Source organism: Oryzias latipes, chromosome 2 (genome assembly GCF_053564925.1).
Source record: "Oryzias latipes strain Hd-rR chromosome 2, Olatipes_Hd-rR_3.1".
NCBI lineage: Eukaryota > Metazoa > Chordata > Actinopteri > Beloniformes > Adrianichthyidae > Oryzias > Oryzias latipes.
The window spans coordinates 35475921-35498724 of record NC_136238.1 but is presented as its reverse complement, the minus strand read 5'-3'; the positions used below and the strand labels follow the sequence as shown (position 1 = coordinate 35498724).

The window sequence follows — 22804 nt, the reverse complement described above, 5'->3', positions numbered from 1 at the left end:
AAGTCTTCAGTGAAATCCCAGACTGTCCTGGACTCTGATCCTGAAATCCTCCTGATGACAAAACCTTTGAAAGTTCAGAGTCTGGAAGGGAAACAAGCTGTGAGGAAACCTTCAGTGCAGAAAGAACTGCAGCTTCTTCAACTGGAACTCTGCAGCCAAATGAGCAGGAAGGATCTGGATGAATGGAGCTTCTGCTGTTCCATCTGTCTGGATCTGCTGAAGGATCCGCTGACTGTTCCCTGTGGACACAGCTACTGCAGGAAGTGTCTTCAAGGACTGTGGGATGCAGAGGAGAACGTCCACAGCTGTCCTCAGTGCAGGAAGACCTTCACACCGAGGCCTGTTCTGGGGAAAAATGTCATGTCAGCAGTTTTAGTGGAGCAGCTGAAGAAGAGCGGACTCCAAGCTGCTGCTGCTGGTCTCTGCTCTGCTGGACCTGAAAATGTGGTCTGTGACGTCTGCACTGGAAGAAAACTGAAAGCCATATACAAGATACAAATCTCCCAAGAGACAGGATTCTCCTGAGTCCAGCAGCCGCTTACACAGACCAGATGAACAGACGGCGGTCCAAAGTCTCCTCCGTTGGGTTCACTGTAACAAGAGGAGGATTATTTTGTTCAACTTCAAAAGCTCCAGACACGTGTGCAAAAGCGCCATTCTCATTGGTCGAATAGATTTCGACGCAGCGTGTCAGACCAAAAAAACGAACCCGAGGCGTTTTTTAAAAAATGACGCTTTTACACGTTGCGTTTTTTGCGTCGGTGTGCACACTCACATTGGTGCCCCTTGTTTAGTCACGAGGCGTTAAACGTCTGCGAAAATCGCCGGCGAAATTCGTCCCGGTGTGAACAGGCCTTCAGGTTGTGGTTGTTTGGAGAAGTCCTCCTCTTCAAAGAAGTTCTCCTGACCATCTTCAAAGCCAGTTTCTGCTTTTTCAAACGCTACTGTTCAACACAAACTTGGTTTCTGCCACAAAACCAACCTTAGACACTGAAACAGAATGAATCCAATGCAGAAATGTGTTGACACCTTTAATTCAAAGCTTCAATCAGTTTGAATCTCATGAAGAACATTTCAAAAATCCACATTTGGATCAGGCGTCTTCATCAGAGCACAACTCATGTTTCCAGGACTGTGACTCACCAATAGATCCTCATTTCCTTTACACAATCTGTTTCCATCATTTGGATTTTTCATAAAAACTTGAGTTAGAAAAGAATTGTTGCCCCAAAATGTCCAGTTTGAATAGTCTACAGTTTGTTGTGTTTGGTTGCTAGGTAACAGGGTCTTTAATGTCTATGATGTCATGGTGGCTTTCAGAGTTGAACTCCTGAATATGACGGTAAACATTTGGATTGAACAAAAATGGGATTGAAGCTCATGCTAAATCCTGATCTCAATGCTGAAAAAACCTCCTCCTAGATTCTGGTTGTTTGGAGAAGTCCTCCTCTTCCAAGAATTCCTGAAAAAAGCCCTCATTTCTCCTGACCATCTTCAAAGCCACTTTCTGCTTTAGTTTAGTCCAAACTTGCTTTATGCTGACAACATTTACAGCTTGAATCCATCTGAAGAATCCAAGGAAACAAACCAATCTAAGTCTGCATTCATGCCACTTCAGAACCAACAAAGCATGTTTCCAGGACGCTGACTTACCAATAGAACTTGGGATTTCCTTTGCAGAATCCTTCTCCGTGTGTTTTCCTTTGTTTTTCTCCCCAAAACCTAAAGCAGAGATTTTTGCTGAGCTGCAGAACAAACGTCTGACTGCTTTAACCGCCGTTGATGGTTTGTTGTGTTTCCCTCTAGAGCTGCTATGCACTGAAAAAAAGGAGACAGCCGTCTCTTGGATTAATCTAAGCATATCTGGTGCATTTAACACAATTTCTACATGTTTTCGAGTCAAATGTGACTGTATAATGTATAATCTACATGAAATGAAGAGATTACACATGGATTTGTTCAGATCACTTTGGAATGAAGCAACTCGGTTATGTTGCAATACTAATTATCGGGATACCTCACGGGATTTCCTCTCGCGCGCTAAGGATTGTTGGAAAAAGAAGGCAGCCATCTCAGTCAAATCCAATGCCTCGTGGTACGACACGTCACACCACAACTTTCCCGGTAAGTCTTGAATTTCTTATTAAATAGTGACAAAATCTGAGCCAAATGTAGCTTAATGTCTCAAGAGTGACTACATAACGTTAACGTTGAAATAAGTTGACGTTATCACTCTGTTTTATTTTAATTTGTCTTTTGAGCAGGAGCGGTCAACGTCACATTTGCGGCGCTCCTAACATATTTTGGTCTTATGTGTGAATTTTTTTTTCTTGAATTAATCGTGGTTTACATTGTGTGTTAACGGCACTTTAGTGTTGTTAATTAATATAAGAGTGTCGTAGCCCTTACGGAGAGAAGGGGCGGGTTGCAGCGTAAAGCGAGAGAGAACGGGGGCGCGTAGCTAAAAGACTGAAAAGTTGTAGCTGGATACTGTATGCCGAGTGTAAATTGTGGACAAATAAAGTGTCGAGACTCATCCAGCCGTGGTCCGAGTCGTCCTCCCACCAGCTAATTTCTCTGGACACGGGGTCTTAAACACGGAGCTGAGCGGCTCCCTTGCCCTTACGGTCATCAAGCGGTGAGCAGGAAAGTTAATTTCGATAATAAAGTCAAAGTGTCATTCTTCTCATTAATAAATGCAGTTTCTAATACAATCTTGTTATGTTGAGAATGAGACGCTACTGCTGGGTTGTGATAAAACTTAACATTTACTAAAAATGCTGCGTAACACACAGAAGTCATGGCAACCGCTGAGTCACCATGGCAACAGTTACATACACAACAACAACAAAATCCTTCACAAAAAATGTTCTGCATTGTCCTAAAACTCTGTCCTTGCTAAATGCTTACTTAGTCGGCTGCATTATTTTAATTACTCCTCCCCTGTTTTGCTTCAGATTGACAAACTCAAGTCATCTATTCACCTGGAGTCAGCTGAAAAGTCGTGGGCTCAATTATTTGTGGTAAGAACAAGAAGTTGTATTTGCTTTTAAGGCTTTCAATGCATTACAAATATTTTAAGTTGCTTTGCAAATTAGCGACAAATGAGTTATGTTTATCTCAGGAATGTATTTTTGAGTTAAACACCATTTTGTCCTCACTATAAGTTAATCATGTTTTGTTTCCCACTTCACAGTGAACAGTGCTACTAGTGTTCCAGTGACAGAGTGAATGTGGCAATGCAAGGCCTGCCCTTCAGTTTTTCAAAGTAGGTCCCACCTTCTGAAGCATTATGGAGTAAGACATGGGCATTATGGGAATAACAGTCGTATTCCATGTGTTCATGAAAGCTGTCCATGCACTTTTAGAACGTGGAATGCACTATTAATTCATTTGAATAGATGTCATGTTATTAAAACTAGCCACCATCATTTAGAGAGATGTATATTTAGCTGCCACTTGTGTCCCTGTAAGGATCTTGTGTCTGAAAGAGATTACTGGACTCATATTAATGCACACTTGAAAAAAAATGAGGTTGTAACTTGTATGTTTTTGCATTGCGACTTTGAAACAAATATTTTAGGATCTTTTAAATCCCACAAGAGCAGGAAACACAGACTTTACTCATCCAAAGATTTTAAACCAGGAATAGTAATATCAGCAACTGTTGCTGCCCTAGATTCTGCTTCCAGTGCTTCTGATGATGACATTGAGGATGCTCAACCAAGTAGCAGTGCTGATGGTCTTAGCGACCTACCAGATGTAATTCAGCACAGTTTGGCAGCAGCGTTGTTAAAATTAGAACATTTTTCTTGTGTGCCAAGCAAAGCAATCAATGATTTTTTGGTAGAACTTCACTACCAAATTACCAAATTATGCCTTGACAAGTTGTCGCAGAGGATGTGTTCATCTAAAAACAATGCTTGATAATGCTTTCATGTTATTTCAGATAAACGCAGAGTTCAAGCGCATTACAACCATGCCTCTACAGTCAAGGTTTCTGTCGCAGCTTGACTTTCTGTCTGAAAGTCTGCTGAGAGTGTTTGCAAAGCCATCGGGGAAGCAGGGCAAAATGTTGAAAGACATGACAGACATGATGATGGTAAGAACTTATCAAACTTGTTTAACTATCAAGTTTAAATTGCAGTCAGTAAGACTTGTATAAATAAATCCATTTCAAAATCACGACTTCCTCTACCTGAGAGTACTGATGATCTGTAATTTTTAACACATATTCACTGTCTATTGAAAATTTGAGTTCAAATTTCTGTATTTTCTTTTGTATTAAGGATGACGTGGATGCTAGAAGGGAGTCCCTCATTAAAAAGGACTTTGCCTCTATTTGAAGGAGAATCCTGACATCTTGGTGCACGAGTACATTGTGAGTGTTATAAGTAGATTACTGATTTGCTACATTTTAAAATGTACTCAGTGCACTCTGTGATCCTAAAAACAATTGTAAAGCTTAATATTCTTCATTTGAGCTAGAAGTTGTCGATTTTATTTTGACTTTTCAAATGTGGTATTGATGGCAGGGAATCTTTGGCAACAATAATTTACTATGCTGCTCACATGTTTAAACTATAGCATGAGTACTTTTGCTAGGCCTGCACAATATACCGCAAATTTATCGTTATCGCGACATTAAGCTGTGCAATATGCATACCGCAAAAGACGGCGAAAATCGCAATAAATGGTTACCTTAAATGTGCTAAAACAATCTCATGGCAGCTTGAAATATTGAACAAATAAAATAAATCCCTTTATGCATTTAACCAATCGGAAGGACCCGTTTACGTTGATGATCAATCAGATGAGCCCTTTTATGTTTGATGTTTGCCTCCTACGTCGACAAGGGTCATTTGGAGTCTAATTTTTAAACTGTTGCAGTGAATACGGAAATTATGTTTTTGGTTGTTTTGCTATTTGTTTATATACCGCGAATTATATCGTTATCGCAATATTAATCACCAATATCGCATATCGCGAGTTTTCCTCATATCGTGCAGCCCTAACTTTTGCATTCAAAAGATCAGTTTAAAAAATCAATCTTCAATAATATTTTCTTTGCCCAGGACATGACTGATGTCTCCACTCTCAGTGCCATTGAGAAAACAACAGTGGGAGTCTATGTTGCCAGGGAGACACCAGGCAAGGACTTTCCTGATGTTGGCATCATCATCGAAGGTGTGGTGATACTTCAGGACCTGGATAATGTGGCCCTTGCAACAGCCATGCTGTTTGGACTTTTTTACTGCTTCAACATGAGTTACCTGGCACAGCTCCACTACACTTTTGAGGTGATTCAAAAGGTGGTCATGGAATTGGATCCGACTGAACTCTCGAGAAAAGCCCAAAACTTAAAGACAAAACTTCAATAAGGAGAGATCATTGTTGTGCACGTCACATGTTTAACTAAAGGTAAGAGGACATTTATAGTTCACATACGCCCTCTTGCATTTTGGACATTGAATTTGTAGGTGAATGATCAGCAACCCAAAAACGATCACATTGTTCAGTGTAGTGTTTATTCTGTGGGATGGTTATAACTGTTTACCTGCCATGTAAACGTAGTGCCATTTTTTTCTGTTTAATTGGTATGGTTCTTCAATTTTGTTTTTCCAAGTGAAAAAGGATGATTGTACGCAATCTGAAAAGGTTGTAGTTTAAAAAAAAGTTTTAATACTTCTAAGGCTGTTTTGAATCATGATGTCACAATACCAGTGTTGAAATTTTGGACACTTGCTGTATTTTTGACTGTATTTTGTGCTGTGGCTTTTGAAATAAAGCTTTGACATGCAACTGTTATTTTTTATTTATTTGAGTAAAAATGAGTAATGTTAACAATTCCAGAAGGTTAACAGAAAGGTATTTGCAGTTCTACAAATGATTTATTTTAATAACTAATAATTTTTTTAATGGTAGCACCATTGTTTTGAAATATTACTAGTTCTTACAGGCAGTTATATTAGATAAAACAATACATATTTAATTTCAAGGTCTGATATATTTAACATTAGAATAGAATTCAAAATTGTAATATGAAAAATAAGTTGCATTTAAGTAAGCAAATAGTTTTGGAGTAAACATTACTGAATAGTGTTGAAATAAAGTGATGAAATTGTGACCAATTAAACTGATCCAAGAACTCAAATTACATTGTGGTAACATGTCTCAATAACATATTTTTAACACAAAATAATCAGTTTTGTTGAATGACATTTACTTGTGTTAATTTAACTTGATGGTTTAAGTTGCTGTGAAAGCAAATCATCTGTGTGCAACCACTGTCCACTATTGAATTAAGTAAATCGAACAGATCTTTTTTTTCAGTGTGGTCTTGGTATGGTTGCTAGGTAACGCTGTCTTTGATGATGATGACGTCAGAGAAGCTGGAAGCCCCAACCCTCAGTTCAGTCAAGTTAGAAAGATGCTAACCAGCTGTTCCCTCTGTCACCATGGAAACACGGACCGCTTTAAAGTCGGACAGGATTTTCACGGAGCGGACTTCTAGACGTGGAGGATAAAAACTCCAAGATGAATTCATCAGACATGAATCAAACAGTCTTTTCTACATAGAACAGAATGAAATCCACTGTGTTTTAGCAGCGTCTGTAGCATCACAGAGACGGTGTTCCACCAAAAACTGGGACCTGTCACATGTTGTTTCCTGGTGACAGAGCTGCAGCTTTAATGTCAATGATATAGAAGAAGAAGAATCCAAAACATTGGACTGTTTTCATGTGATCACATGGAAGCAGAATTAGGAAATCTCTAGGAAATCTGTCCTTGTTTTGTCAGCATGTTTGAATTGGAGTTTACAGTTAGATGACAATAAAGACGTGTTCACACCAAGAATTTACTTTGATGCAGTTTTCTTTAAATAAATCAGAGGAAAGTATAAAACATAAAACATCTAAGGTATTTATGTGTAAAATAGTGTTAATGTGTTGTGAAAAATTAAATGTCATCTCCTGTGTGGAGGTATTTCAGTTCATTAAAAACTGACATAAATGAGTTACGTTCACTGTGCTATACTATGTATTCATACTGTGCAGAAGGCATGTTCTTTCTAAAACTGGAAATAGCACCAACCTTTTTTATCACCTGAAGCTGAGTCTTCATTTGATAATTCAATAAAAATAACATTTCATTTCCTCATTATAAAGCAACTTTATTGGAGCTTCATTTGTCATTGGTCTTTTTGAGCCAAAATTCTGAAGAAATAAAGAACGTTAGCACGTGACCTAAGTTTGTTCACTTTGTGCTAAATGTTGATTTCTTTGACTGTTGTGTTAATAATATCAACAGTTCTCTGTCGCCCTCTGGTGGTTCATCAGAGAAGCCAAACTTCCACAGAAAGTGAATCAATAAACATGAGCTAATTCTTGATGCAGGTTTGAAAACACAGATGGAAAACAGCATCAATACAAATATTAGTCAATGTTTCCTTGAATGGAACAATTTCAGGATTTGTTGTCATAAAGTTGTGAAAAACTGTCTTGTAAAGTGTGTGGTGACGGTCCACTGTGGAAAATGACTGTTTGTGGAACATTGAGATGTGCTCAGTGATTTTGGTTTAGGACACTTTGGTTTCATTTCAAACGTTGCTTTCTCCTAAATCTACAAACTCTCTCCACAAACTGTCTCCTAACTCTCAGGGATTCCTGCTGCTGGCAAAACTCACGGCTCAAGGAACCACTTCATGAATCAGTCACGCTTTGGAATGAACTTTATTGAACAACATGTCATGGTCTGGAAGAAGCCCCAGTTCCAGCTGACAGAAGTCTGGTTCTGATCCATCAGATCTCACTAGCAACAGAACCAAACCTGTACTGACTAATCATGACCTTATTTTATTTTATTATATTATATTTTCCTACTAAAATAAAGATTATGCAAAAAAAAAAAAAAAAATCTGGCATCTTCAGAGCTATTGAGGATTTTTGACCAAATCTGATCCATTTGTACATATGAAAAATTCCTATAAATAAACAAAGTGAACTATTGACATTCTTTATTTTAGTATGACAATAAGGTCATGTCAAGTTACTGATAACTTTAGTCATGATTCATATCTATTAAAATTTGAAAAAGTATATGCAACAAGATAAAATAAAGATGGACTTTCCTACAAAATATCTATTGTAACAAGAATATGCTTTATAATAGTTTTATGATTTTTTTGTAAGATTATTAATTTTTACACAGTGGTGTTTCACAGTTCACAGAGGTTGCACTTTGTTGACGGTCCCTTGGCAGCCAGCTGCTGCATGTCTGCATTCACAGATTGAAACAAACAATTCTGATTAAAAGGGGAAAAAAACGATCTTTTCTCTTTAGAAATGCATTTGTGGTTCACTCTCTGTATTAATACAAAAGGATTGAGATACTTGCTGACATATTTGAACGTTTATCAGAAGAGTTATTGAAGCAGGAAGTCTGAATCTGTGGAGATCTTTCTAACTTATCGAACAGCTGCCAGAGAATTTAAAATAATGAATCCATGGTTCACAAGTGAGGATGCTGGCAAACCAACTCCGACAAGACAAGAAGACGCAGCAGCAGCTGAGTTACAGCGGAAAAGGAAAGGCCTGTGTTGGAAGATTGTCTCGGGAGGGTCTGCGCTGCTACTTCCAGCAGATGACCGTGAAACGCTGTCCATCCTCCCCCCTTACCGGAACGCAGCCACACTTTGGGACTGCAGGACTTAAACTTGGCCTGCGGTGTCTGCTTTTACTGTTCTTAGGAGCCGCATAGCAAAGAGACGGACTCTGATGATGAGGAAAGGGAAGCCGGTGTGTCTGATAGAGATGTAGTCCAGCTGTTTCAGATGCAGAAGATGAGGACTTTGATGGATTAGAAATGCTGATTGATGACTGAAAAAATAAATCACAACCAACTCAGTTTTGCACTCGCTGCCTTTTTTAAACACACACCAGCGTGCACGTTTCACCGGTATGTGTGTTAACGTTAAATACAGAAAAAACACTAAACTGAAACGGCGCCGTTTAATCCAGTGCTGTTGTAAGGAGAGGAGGGGGTTATGGGAAATAACATGGCTTTAATTGTGTGTTTGTGTGTGTTTGTCTGGCAGGTCAGTGTGTGGTGTGGCTCTTTGACTATCACAGTTAGAAATGTCGGCTCTTTGTGTCAAAGTTGTTTGTCCCCCCCCCCCCCCCCCCCCCGTTAGAGGCAATCATAGAAAAAAAAAACGCGGATGTAACGTGGATTAAAACATTAACCAACGACCCAAAACTAAGGTAAGAAAGTGCAGCGGGTTTTTCTGTGCTGTATGTTTTTCTCATGTAATATTCACTGTATTTGTTACCGTTTTAATGCTTTTAATCCACGTTACAGCCGCTGTTCGATTTCTATTAAAGCCCCAAAATGAAAGTCCCGCCCCGCTGCTTGACATGCAAATTTCAGCCAATCAGATCAACCAGAAAGGTTCCCGCCTCCAAGTGACAAAAAGGGCCCCTTAACACTGAGCGTAAATCCTGGTGAGGGCGCAAAAGAGAACTGACCGAGCAGGATCACTGCTCAGTTAGGATTTCAGCCGTTCAGTTGTAAAATACGGGGTCGCTTAGTTAGAATTGCGCCATCACAGTTGTAAGTTTCACTCACTCAGTTTCTAAATACGCCCGCTTAGTTGTCTTTACGCCCTTTCAATTTTTGGCATTTATGTAATTCGATATGATTGGAGGAGGTGTGAGTCTGTGATCTGCAGGAGGAGACCAGGAGCAGGAGTTCCTGTCTGCAGACAGAAGAGGACAAACAACATCCAGAACTCACTAAGACTCTACTTTCAGGGATCATTTCTTTAGTCTGGAACTAGAGGATTGTGTTTCTACAGAGGTTGGTCTGGCTGTCCATGATGATGAATGAAGATGTTTCCTTCAGAGCAGGAAGCTGGTGAGAAGATGAGAATCTTCTTCACTGATGAAGACTGTTCAGTGTTTCTGGATGTGACACTGAAGGAGGAAACATTGTCTGAGTGGACTGTTAGATTGTATTAAAATTAAATATTTTTTGTTTCTTTCCATGAAAGCAGAAACCAATCACCAAGCAGAAATGTGTGCTGCAGATGCCATGTTTGCCACTAGAGGGCAGCACAGCAGCTTCAGTCTTTGTCATTGTTGCTGTGTGAGCCTGAAGGAGCTTCAAAGTGAGCTGCAGCTTGGTTCAGACAAACCTCCACATTCACACACAGATGTGATCCTGAAGAAGTCTGAACAGAACATTTCAGGAGAACTCTTCAGTCCAGAACATGAGCCTGCATTGTTCCTGAAACTGGGATCAGAGTTCTGCTCTCTGCTCCAACAGAACCACCTTCATGAGCTCCTGGTTTCTTCTGGATCCTCCAACATTCAGACGCTCTCTGACTGAGTTCATGTCTGCACAGAAACCTTCAGGATTCTCTTCTTCCACACGTCTTTCACTCTGAAACTCTCTTCTGAATGTGGATCATCTCAGTCAGACGTTCAGCAGCATCAGAGCCGTGCATGTGCTCCTCCTCATGAGTCCTGAAGCTGCACCGTCAGCTGCAGAGCTTCAGAGCTGCTTCCTTCTCAGACTTTCCACTTTCTTTGGCTCTCTGGCTCTGATGCTGCTGCTGCTGCAGAAAAACCAGCAGCTGCAGAAAAACTCTGCAGAGACTCACAGAGAGAGGATGGAGGCAGCAGATGAAGCTGCTGCAGACTGACAGCTGATGGAACTGTAGCACTTTCTACATTCTAGTTCCAAATGTTCTAAAGAATCACTCAGAGGTTGAAAGTCTTCCTCAGTACTCGAGTACTTTAGTTCAGCAGCTCCTCTTTTCCTCTAAGGTGAAGCTTCATGTGGACGACTTCTTCTTTTCTCCTCTTTTCTGGAGCTTGGGCTCCATGCAGTCTGATCAGCTCTGATTTGGGCTTCAGTTGATGTTTGTGATCAGGAACTCTGGATTCTTCTTAGAAGGAGACGTTCTGCCTCTTTAGCAGAGAGCAGAACGTTGATCTGATCTGTTGGAAGCCACTCCATCCTGAAGCTGCACTGCTGAGTTCCTGTCCACCAGGGGGCAGTGTTACGGCTTTGCCTGCCTTATTATTCTGCTCATCTGTCAGGTTGGGACTTCCAACACACAAACATTTGACCTTTTCACTTCATAAAAAAGTTTGTTAAACACTTTGGTGACTTTCAGATTTATAAAAAAATTTTAAATTTTTTTTATCTTTTATTTTTGTAATTATTGGTCTAAACTTTTCTTCCTGAAGGCTGAACTGCAGCTTTCCTCAGGTCTTTCATTTTCTCCATTTTTCTCTCCTTTTCTTGGCTTCCAGCTCACCAGGCATGACCTAGACGGCGCCCTCATGTGGACGGATGAACACATGACAGAGGGGAAGGACAGAGCTGCACAGCAGGGACGAGCAGAGACCTTTGGGTCACGTGGAGCAACAATAAAAACAGTAGAAACTCCAAGAAAACCAGTAGAACCAGACTGGAAAAGCTCAAAAAGTTCAGAAAACCTCTTGAAAAATGCAAAACTATATGAACTCTGAACACTAATGACAAATAAATGGTAATTAAAAACCTTTCTGGATCAGAACCAACAGAAATAACAGGTTGATGCTGGTCAGACGTGCACACACAGGACCCTAGGGGGGTTTGAACACCTGCCCTTTCTGCCTCCTATTCAAAAGTGTCCTCTTTGTTTTTAATGAACATGAATTCATTTCTGTTCAGCTGCGTCCACACTGACCGCTTCCCTTTCACCGTGTGGATAATTCTCTGCTCGCCGTCTGTCCACAAATGTGTTCCTGAGCTTGACGCCGCCTGTGGGCGGAGCTTCCAGCTAATGTTTTCAGCCTGATGGCCACATGGAGCGGTGTCTGTGTTTCTGTCATTTCCACTGCATGAAGACACGGATGATGCTGAGAGGTCAGGTTTCTGGATGATGAAGAGTTCTCCAGAATCATGGGGAATCACGTCTCCATGTCTGGATCCTTCAGATTCTCTCCGTTCAGTGATCTTCTCTCCTGATGAGTCTGAAAGACGGACGCTTCCGCCGTCTTTCCGTCTCTCTGACCGACTTTGAAGGCTTGCTGTCCCATGTTAACCCCAGAGGAAAACTACAAACCAGAATCAAATCAGGGGCCTTTTTCTGATGGTCTCCATGGAAACCAGAAAGCTAAAGTTCAGGAGATGATCAGGCTGTCTTTCCATCAGCAGCAGCTCTCTGTCTGGCCGCCAGCTCTCCTCCTGGAGCCGCATAGCCAGATCAATGCTCCAGCTCCATGGGCCCTGCAGCAGACTGAAGGGTGAAGCCGCCTTTGGCCAACAGCAGGCAGGACGCTTCCTGAAACCCCGCTGCCCCCAAAGGGAACCAGCAGGTGAAGAGAATGAATGGAAGTTCAGGAGAACCATGGATCCATTCACTAGATTGATGTGTTTTCTACCCGCTGTCACTCAAACCGTCACGCTGCTGCCAGACCTTCACGCCGCCCACCGCTCAAATGGCGCCGCAGGACCTCAGATGGCGTCTGTCCCATTGACTTAACATTGAAAGTGGCCACGCCCACCGCTCAAATGGTGCCACAGGACCTCAGATGGTGTCTGTACCATAGAACCGGAGTCACACTGGATCCAGCTGTCAGGAAGGGGAGGAGCCAAAATGCAGAAACTGGACTCAGAGGCAGAAACGTCAAGATTTGATCAATAAACAGAAACAGGAGAAAATCCATGGAGAAACCAAAAACTGATGATCTGACAATGTAGAGCTGAAAACAGAGACTTCTACTGACTGAAGACAACAGAGATGAAGACATGTGGATGATTGACAGGAACCTGGAGGGACTGACAGACAGAACACCACCAGAACCACTGAAGAACGGACCTGCAGGATCCTCACAGCAACAGCAGGAGAACATTCATTCTCAGTCAAACTGTTGCATTCTGGGAATGAAAGCTGGAAGACAGGGCTGCTCAATCCTGGTCCTAGAGATCTACCAACCTGCCTGTTTTCCAGATCTCCAAGCCCTGCTAGCTGCTGATTGGCTCCATCAGATGTCTCCAGATTGTGACTGGATGAACACACCTGGTCCAGGTGATCAGCAGGAAGGAGTGCAGGGAGAGCTGGAGAACAGGCAGGTGGTAGATCTCCAGGAGCAGGAAGGAGCAGCCCTGCTGTAGGACGTCTGTGTTTCCAACATCTGGATTCAACTGGATTCCTGTTGATTCTGATCCTGTTGAAGCAGCTGCATCACAGTGTGGTACGGCAGCTCTACCGCCATGGACCGCAAATGCCTGCAGAGAGTGGTGAAGACGGCGTCCAAAATCCCCAGGACTCCTCTTCCCTCGCTGCAGAGCATCTACAAACGCAGGATCCACAGTAGAGCTGCCTCCACCATCAAGGACCCCACCCACCCCCAACCAGGTCTGTTCACTCTCCTCCCCTCAGGAACTCTTTCTTTCCCTCTGCCATCAGACTCCGTGACAGGAGTAACAACAAACTGCACCTTGCACATCCTCAAGAACGGCTTTCCATGAGTTTCAGCAGCAGGAATCCTCTGCTTTCCATCATCCTGAAGACGTTTATTCTGACAGAGATTTCTGCCACAGGCTGGTTTCTGCTTTGACTGGATCAAATGTTTCCTCTGAAGGTTTGGAGTTCAAACCAACGTGTTTCTACTGAACCATGAGAGTCATTCGTCTGAAATTCACCTCCAGATCAGCAGGAGAGTCAGGAGGAAAACTCACTGTTTCAATGCAAACTGAACCGACTGTTTCAGTCAGTAAAGTCAGTGAGCTGACAGATCCTCATGTAAGGCTCAGAAAAGACGCTCAGAACTCCTCATCTTCTTCAGGATTCAGGGATGAAGAAGAAATGCTTTTCCCCAAAACTTCTCTCCTGCTTTATCCCACTACTGTCAAATAGGAGCTTCTGAAGCTGCTGGAGTCAGCTGGTTTCCATGGCAACGTCTGATGAAGAACAGGAGTCTATGTGGAGTGAGACTGGAACATTGATGTTTAAACTGAAACGACTGTTTCTGCTGTCAGAAGTTGCAGAAAGAAGAGACTCAGCGTTTTCCAGCAGCTTCATCCTGCAGAAACATCAGCAGAAGAGAAGCAGCAGCCATGAAGGGACTGAGGACAGACGGACATCCAGCCAGAATCCAAGCAGCACCTTCATCCTGATGAAGCTCCGCCCTCTGACCTTCAGCATTCATCTCCAGGCTCCGCCCCTAGTCTGCAGCAGCTTCATCGAGTAAGCCCTGGCTGCAGCCTGCAGAATGGGTCAACATAGTGGAATGCTGGAATGCTGAGGAATGTGAACACGCTGTGGAATGTTAACCCCGCCCACATTTAGCCCGTGCATTTGATTCACCTTCATCAGTGCAGTTGTGATTGCCGGAAAGGGGAAGAATCAGTGGAGCACATTTTGTGTCATTGTGAATTGTATGAGGAAGAAAGAGAACAGAGGGGAGGAAAATTTGAATGGTGCAATGTTTTTTTTTTAAAAATGATTCAAGTCCCTCTTTCATGTAACACAATAAAATTGTGTTTGTTTTATTTAAAAATATTTATTTTAAAACAATGTATCTACATTCAATTGACCTAACACAAAATGTATTAATAGTTTCCCCTATAACTCCAGTAATCCAAAATAATTGAGTTCAAGTAAGGGGCATGCTGTTGAATGCTGTTTTCCTGTTTCTCTTTATTCTTTTTGCTGGTATGACTTTTAGTCCTTCAAATCCTTCGACTTTTCAAAAGTGAAAACTTCGACTTTTCAAAAGTGAAAACTTTAGTTCGTTTTTACCACGTAAAAAACGAAACTGTGGCATGAAATCGTTTCAACTCGTCTTCTCCTAATAAGAGGATACATGACGAGCCTTATTTATTGAAATGATGAATCTATATGTTTATATCGGCGGCATTGTTGCATCACAGAAGTGTTGGCTCAGCGGTTTAGTTAGTGGGTTTATAATACAGAGGTTCCGAGTTCAATTTTGGCTTTAGACTTCTGTTGCATGATCTTTTTCCTTTGCCTTTCTTGATAAAATTGAGTTCGACTAACTCGATTATATTTCGTTACATGGAAGAATTTTCTTTGAAGTGGGGTTACTCATATTTATTGGATGGAAATCCTGCCCACAATTAAATTGGGTTCATCCAATGAGTTATTTTTTTGAGTCTGTGAGGCCAGACAAAATGTATTAACTCCCTAATGCATGCACATGGAAACTTGTAAAAGGCATAAGAAGACAGGAATCACTGTATAAATTCTCTAATTCAATTAAATATTTTTTTTATTTAGCCCAATGAAAAACAATGAAAAATGGATCATGAATACAAGAATACATTAGGAAAATACTAAACTTTAACAAAACAGACTAAACTAAACTTAGACCCCCCCTTCACGGTGAGGAAAAATTCCGTAAAAACCGGTAGGTGGCGATATGAAAACACATGAAAACTTGTAAAACCAAAGAAGAAGAAGACAGGCTAAATGTGGGCGGGGTTAACATTCCACAGCGTGTTCACATTCCTCAGCATTCCAGCATTCCACTATGTTGAGCAATTCTGCAGGCTGCAGCCAGGGGTAGTTGGCTTCATCTGCTGCCTCCATCCTCTCTCTGTGCGTCTCTGCAAGGTTTTTCTGCAGCAGCTGGTTTTTCTGCAGCAGCAGCTTCAGAGCCAGAGAGCCAAAGAAAGTGGAAAGTCTGAGAAGGAAGCAGCTCTGAAGCTCTGCAGCTGACGGTGCAGCTTCAGGACTCATGAGGAGGAGCACACTGCAGCACCTCCTCTTTTCTCACTTCCTCAAAGAGAAAGGGAGGAAGGTCTTCTTCAGCTGAATTATGGTGTCCTCCAACTCCTGCTAGACCTTACTGATCTCACAGACCATGTGGCCTAATGGACAAGGCGTCTGACTTCGGATCAGAAGATTGAGGGTTCAAGTCCCTTCATGGTTGGAGGCAGAAATTTGTTTCTAAACCAGCAGTTGTTTAAGCTTCAGAGATTCAGTGAGACACCTGCTGGCTGTTCTTTGTAACTACATCTCTCAGTCCCTTCATGGCTGCTGCTCAGAGCTGTTTCTGGAGAATTCATGTCTTTACTGATCCAAATGTGGGATTTCTGTTTTTCTTTGGACTTTTCTTTATTTAAGGCTTTTAGCTTTTGGAACTTTCTTTGTTTCTATGCTTTAACTTCCAAACGGGTTTATCTAAGACAATCTGATTGTTTTTCATTTGACTTTCTAGGAACTTTCTGTTTCATCTTTGAGGATTTGGACTTTTGAAAGACTTTTAGCTGCAGTTTCATCCTTTGAACCAGATGGATCTGAATCTAGAGTCAAATATTCTAAGGAAATCATGGATTCACAGACATTTGATTGAATTTCTGTCTGGATCAGAAACCAACAGCAGACATTTCAAGCCGTCATCTGTTCCTAATGTTCATTCCCCGCCATCATTGAAAGCTTTTGGAATAGTCCCTAAAGCCAGCGATCGGGCCGCTTTGGAGCATGAACTCATCACTCGGTGTCACGGTGGCAGAGAGATGACAGATCCCAAATCTGAGGCTGAAATGATCACGTCCTACCAGCTCCACTCTGGATTTGGGACCAGAAACCTTTGAAGATGTTGGAGCATTGTTGGAGAATAGACTGACAACATTTGTTTGGAAGAAAGATTGACCTTTGACCCCTCCCTGATGTGTTCCACATCCAGCTGCAGACACACCACTACAGCTCACATTCCACTTCTGATCCAGCAGTTAGAACCAGAGCCTGCATTTGCAGCAGGTTCCAACCCACTGACCACTGATCCACACAGGGGGACGTCCTAAGGGGCGGAGTCAGCCACTGGAGAGAGCAAAAAGGAGAAATGGGGGTCACTCTGGGCCTCTCTGTGTCTGGACCTTCAGAGGAGCCCCAGCGCTGGTCTTTGCTTGGATTTGTTTTAGACTTGTTCAGAGTCAAATGCATGTTTTAAGGGGAGGAGGATTATTTTGTTGTTGCTGTTTTTGTTCCTATTCTTACAATCCACTATATGTCCCGTGTTGAATTCTACTATTAAAATGTGGGAAACAAATGTTTATCAAATCCAAATCAATCCAAAAGCCTGGAGACTGGATGGCCGTGGTCCTCCCTTTGACCTGGACAGTGGTTGCCATGGCGACCTGCACACTCACCAAGCTGGTACTTAGAAGAAGAAAAAGAGACCAAAATGATTGATAAAGCAGGTTTTCCAGGGAAATCCCACAAAGTGCTTTCCAAGCTAGAACTAAGAATATCCAGCATGCATTTGGAAAAACTCATTAGCTTCTTGTGGAAAATGATGAGTCATTGTAAAAGCATTCTCTGAATGCTCAGAAAACGTCCTCTAAGGTTGTGGTTGTTTGGAGAAGTCCTCCTCTTCAAAGAAGTTCTCCTGACCATCTTCAAAGCCACTTTCTGCTTTTTCAAACGCTACTGTTCAACAAAAACTTGGTTTCTGCCACAAAACCAACCTTAGACACAGAAACAGAATGAATCCAATGCAGAAATGTGTTGACACCTTTAATTCAAAGCTTCAATCAGTTTGAATCTCATGAAGAACATTTCAAAAATCCACATTTGGATCAGGCGTCTTCATCAGAGCACAACTCATGTTTCCAGGACTGTGACTCACCAATAGATCCTCATTTCCTTTACACAATCTGTTTCCATCATTTGGATTTTTCATAAAAACTTGAGTTAGAAAAGAATTGTTGCCCCAAAATGTCCAGTTTGAATAGTCTACAGTTTGTTGTGTTTGGTTGCTAGGTAACAGGGTCTTTAATGTCTATGATGTCATGGTGGCTTTCAGAGTTGAACTCCTGAATATGACGGTAAACATTTGGATTGAACCTAAATGGGATTGAAGCTCATGCTAAATCCTGATCTCAATGCTGAAAAAACCTCCTCCTAGATTCTGGTTGTTTGGAGAAGTCCTCCTCTTCCAAGAATTCCTGAAAAAAGCCCTCATTTCTCCTGACCATCTTCAAAGCCACTTTCTGCTTTAGTTTAGTCCAAACTTGCTTTATGCTGACAACATTTCCAGCTTGAATCCATCTGAAGAATCCAAGGAAACAAACCAATCTAAGTCTGCATTCATGCCACTTCAGAACCAACAAAGCATGTTTCCAGGACGCTGACTTACCAATAGAACTTGGGATTTCCTTTGCAGAATCCTTCTCCGTGTGTTTTCCTTTGTTTTTCTCCCCAAAACCTAAAGCAGAGATTTTTGCTGAGCTGCAGAACAAACGTCTGACTGCTTTAACCGCCGTTGATGGTTTGTTGTGTTTCCCTCTATAGCTGCTATGGTCTTGGTATGGTTGCTAGGTAACGCTGTCTTTGATGATGATGACGTCAGAGTGGCATCTAGAATGGACTTTTTTCTTGTGGAGCTTTAACATTTAGGGCACTAGGACCCAAAAAGAGGTCCAGGCAGTGAAGGTGCTAAGTTTTTTTTTTTAACTTTATTATACAAAACAAAAGTATAATACAAAACACAGATTTACAAAATAAACTTCAGATATGCCAGGGGAGTATACATATATGCATTTTACATAAAAACATTCAGGTTTTTACAACTTTCATATAAACATACAGCTTTCTGATTAAGACTATTGGAGATGTTACTGAGATACATTTCAATTTGTTTGATTAACAGGGAAAAAATAGAAGATGAAGAGAATTTACATTTATGAATATAAAATTTGTCAAAATAATAATAACATTAATTATGAGTTTTTTATTCAAGTCCAAGTTTTTATTATGAAAGCCAAAATCTATATATTTGTATTTCAAAGTAAAATTGGAGTGAATATGATTTCTAATAAATTGTAAACACTTTTTCCCAAAAATTCTAATTATAGTACAATTCCAAAAAAGATGGTTACTTTTTTTCTGGATTTTCTTTGCAAAAAGTACAGTTAGGATCAATTGTTTTATTGTATCTTAGCATGAATTGATTGGTGGGGTAAATTTTGCAAATTATTTTAAAATAAACTTCTTTCATTTTATTATTTATCATAATTTTTCTGTCAGACAACTCTTGCAGTAAGAAATATTTATTTCCAAATACATAATATTCACATTCTTTAAGTTGTCATTCACATCTTTTCATTTTGGCATGAGGCTCCGTTCAATTCCATGATATAATTTTCCATAAAACATTCGGGTAACAAAATCCCCAACACCAAGATCATCAAGAAGAAGAAATGTAAATGTATAATCAGTGTGAAATAAGATGAGGTGTGTTTTCAGCGGCATTCCGTTTTCATTTCATTTCATTCCATTTTCCAGTATGACTGCAATGTGTTACCCGGCACGATTGACCGTTGGGCCGCCCTCGTTCGAGTACAGCGCCACGAAGGGAACATACTAACTAGTGGATCTGCTATGTGTTACCCGGCACCATTGACCTTTGGGCCGCCCCCGTTCAAGTACAGCGCCACGAAGGGAACATGCAATCTAGTGGATCTGCTATGTATAACCTGGCAATTTTTTGTGACGGTGTTAAGTGACAGACTGCTCAGCCGCACTTCCTCCATTCCTTCCTTTGACTGTTTTCATGTGATCTCATGTGTCATGGGTCCCTCAAGGAAAAAAAGGCAGAGGAGCCAAGTTGAGAGTTTCTGTGGTTTAATCGTCAGGAACCGAGCACTGCAGCTGTTCTACGCAAGGCCACATCAGCCCCTAACACTCCACTCTGACTTCTTTTACATGATAAGCCCCTCCTCCTGGGCGTTGCTCTCCATCAGTCCAAAGAAAAAAGGAAAATAGTTTTACATTGTTCAAAAATATAAATAAACATACAGAAATAAACATTCTACTCAGAGAAACAGTGTGTGTTCTGTCCGGGGGAATCACATTGCTCTTCCTAAAAAGTATAATACAAACAATGACCGATACGTCACATGACCCGGTGTGTCGGTAATTACTTCCGGGTAAACAAGCGGAGTCTAATGATGACGTTGTGTGTGCTTTGTGTAAGTGTATGCGTATGGATAATGAATAGGTAACCTAGTGTGCACCCAAGGCTACCTGCAGAGGAACAGGGATGGAGAGAAAAGGGTAAGTTAACGTAAATGACGTGATTGCGGGTCAGTGCGTGCACGTCAATGTGCACGTGGGTGTGTTTGCGCGCATGTGCGTGTGTGTGTGCAAACGTAGCGTCACATCATCCCACTCCTATGGGAGATTGGCGATGTGCGGCAATCTGGATAGGTAATCTGCCACGACGTTCTGTTTGCCAGGACGATGACGGACGTTGATCTTATATGGCTGAAGCGCCAAATGCCAGCGTGTAAGCCGGTTGTGGTGGTCCTTCTTGGTGTTTATCCATGTAAAGCCCTGTGGTCTGTCTCAAGGTCAAACTCTCAGCCAAATAGGTAGTGTCTCAAGCTGTCCAAACTTGCTTTATGCTGACAACATTTACAGCTTGAATCCATCTGAAGAATCCAAGGAAACAAATGGCAATTCCTTTTTTCTCGGTTGCAGTTTGCAACTGAGGTACAGGACTGGTCGCTCTTCTCCTGGGTCTCCCTGAGCTCCCCATCACCAAGCCCAACTGCAGAGGCATCCACTTGGACCAAGAACCTTCGATTAAAGTCAGGACTCTTGAGAACAGGACACGAACATAGTTTAGTCTTAGCCAGGTTATGGGTTTTTTTCTGCTTTTTCTCCATAAGGACAGTGAGGGGAGCTGCAATGGTGGCGAACTGGTGGACAAACCGCCTGTACCATCCAGCTAACCCTAGGAAGGAGAGTACCTTTTTCTTGGTGCGTGGTCGAGGGCAATTGCGGATGGCTTCCACTTTGTCCACCTCCGGACGCAGCTCACCACCTCCAAACAGGTACCCCAGGTAGCGGGTTTCCTTCCGGGCCCACTCACATTTGCTCACGTTCAAGGTCAGACCTGCTTTCTGTAGTTTCCCCAAGACAAGATACAGGTGTTCTAGGTGTTCCTCCCAGATGTGACTGTAGATCACCACATCATCCAAATAGGCCACACTACAGTGGTTACATCCCTGCAACACCCTGTCCATCAGCCGTTGGAATGTGACTGGAGCTCCATTCAGACCGAAAGGCATCACTGTAAACTGAAACAGTCCAGCAGGTGTTATGAACACCAACAGGTGTTGGCGAGAGGTACTTGCCAGTAACCCTTGCATAGGTCAAGGGTGGTGAGGAAATTGGCAGCCCCGATCTTCTCCAGCAAATCGCCAATTCTCGGCATTGGATTGTTCATCAAACTCCGAAATGGCGTTCAGTTTCCTGAAGTCGATCAAATCCTTGGTGAGTCATCTTTCTTGGGCACAATCAACACTGAACTGCACAACTCGGAGTTGGAAGGCTCGATGACACCTAGCTCCAGCATCTTCTTGACCTCATCATTCAGCCTTCCCACTAACATCTGTGGTGCCCGATAAGGTCGTTGCCAGATTGGTTGTCCATCTTTAAGCTACATGGTATGGTTGATGAGTGTGGTTTTTCCTGGCTGTGCAGAAAAAAGAGATGGCACTTTATGAAACAAGTCCAATATCTTGGTGGTCTTTTCGGGGGGTAAATGTCACAGAGACAGAGGGGTTGAGTATGTCAGTGCTTCCAGGTCTGAGTCCAAGTCTTCTTCCGCCTTCACAGCTCTGACCAGCAAAGACTTCTCTGTAGGATGGTTAGCACCTTCTTTCCAATCTTTGAGTAAGTTCACGTGGTAAGTTTGTCTGTCTTTCTTCTTGTCAGGATGGTGCCCCCTCACAGGTGACAGGCCCCATCCTGTGAAGATGCTGCTTTCTGCTTCTTGTTGGTTGATGTCCTCCTCTTCCCTGTACTTTGCCAACCTATCTCTCATCTCCAGGACAAACTGGATCACACCCATTTCTTAGGACTCAGTGGGTTTGGGCTCCCAGTTCTTCTTGAGGAGATATAGTGGGCCTTGGACATCCCAGCCATAGAATGGTTCTTATGGCGAGAAACCTGTTTAAGCTTGTGGGACTTCCCTGTAAGCAAAAAACAGAAATGGCAGCCAACAATCCCAGTCCTTTCCTGTGTCACTCACAAACTTCTGCAGCATCCTCTTCAGGGTTTGATTGAAACGTTCCACCAAGCCTTTGGTCTGTGGGAGGTATGGTGTCGCCTTGATGGCAGTGATGCCAAGCTGCTGTTGGAACAGTTTCGTCAACCGAGAGGTGAAGTTGGTTCCCTGGTCTGTCAGAATTTCATCAAGTATTCCTACTCTGGAGAAAAACTGGATTAATGCTCTCATGACTGCAGGAGCTGTAAGGGGAAAAGCTTCTGGGAACCGTGTAGCATTATCACAGACCACCAGGATGTACTCGTGACCACTGCTGCTCTTTGGTTAAGGTCCGACAATGTCCATGGCTATTCTCCTAAATGTTGTGGAAATTATAGGAAGTGGGTGTAGTAATGCTCTGTCTGACTTATGTGTAATGGCAGTTTTCTGGCAGGTAGGACATGTTACACAGTACGTCTGAATATCAGTGTACATAGTTGGCCAGAAAAAACGTGAACCAACCAGAAGATATGTTTTGTGATGACCCAGGTGACCCGCCCATGGAAATGTGTGCTAAGTGCATTATGAGTGGCTTGCAGGTGGTTGGAACAACTAACCGTAGGTGTTCACCTTCAGCTGCATACAGAACATCATCAAAAGCAATAAACTGCACATTTCCCAAACATTTGTCATTTTCCGTCGTCACTTTTGCGAACAAAGGTTTTAAAATTTGGTCTTCATTTTGTAAAGCTAAAATGTCAGCTGGTATTTCATTTTTTTTTCTC

At 42.0% G+C, this 22804-nt stretch overlaps 1 protein-coding gene, 1 long non-coding RNA gene and 2 other non-coding genes across 4 annotated transcripts in view; 3 read left to right on the top strand and 1 right to left on the bottom strand.

The window, feature by feature from the left end:
• LOC144987176 (uncharacterized) overlaps nt 1–22804 on the bottom strand; it is a 427194-nt gene that overhangs the window by 302950 nt on the left and 101440 nt on the right. The gene's annotated exons all lie outside the window — the stretch shown is intronic.
• LOC110016013 (uncharacterized) lies at nt 1965–4381 on the top strand. The gene is made up of 5 exons (XR_013651869.1): nt 1965–2124; nt 2958–3023; nt 3197–3268; nt 3950–4102; nt 4290–4381. It is a non-coding gene; the product is annotated as an uncharacterized LOC110016013 (long non-coding RNA).
• Nucleotides 9797–10002, top strand: LOC144990727 (small nucleolar RNA U3). The gene has a single exon (XR_013654685.1). It is a non-coding gene; the product is annotated as a small nucleolar RNA U3 (small nucleolar RNA).
• On the top strand, nt 15881–15953 carry trnar-ucg (transfer RNA arginine (anticodon UCG)). Its single transcript has one exon. It is a non-coding gene; the product is annotated as a tRNA-Arg (tRNA).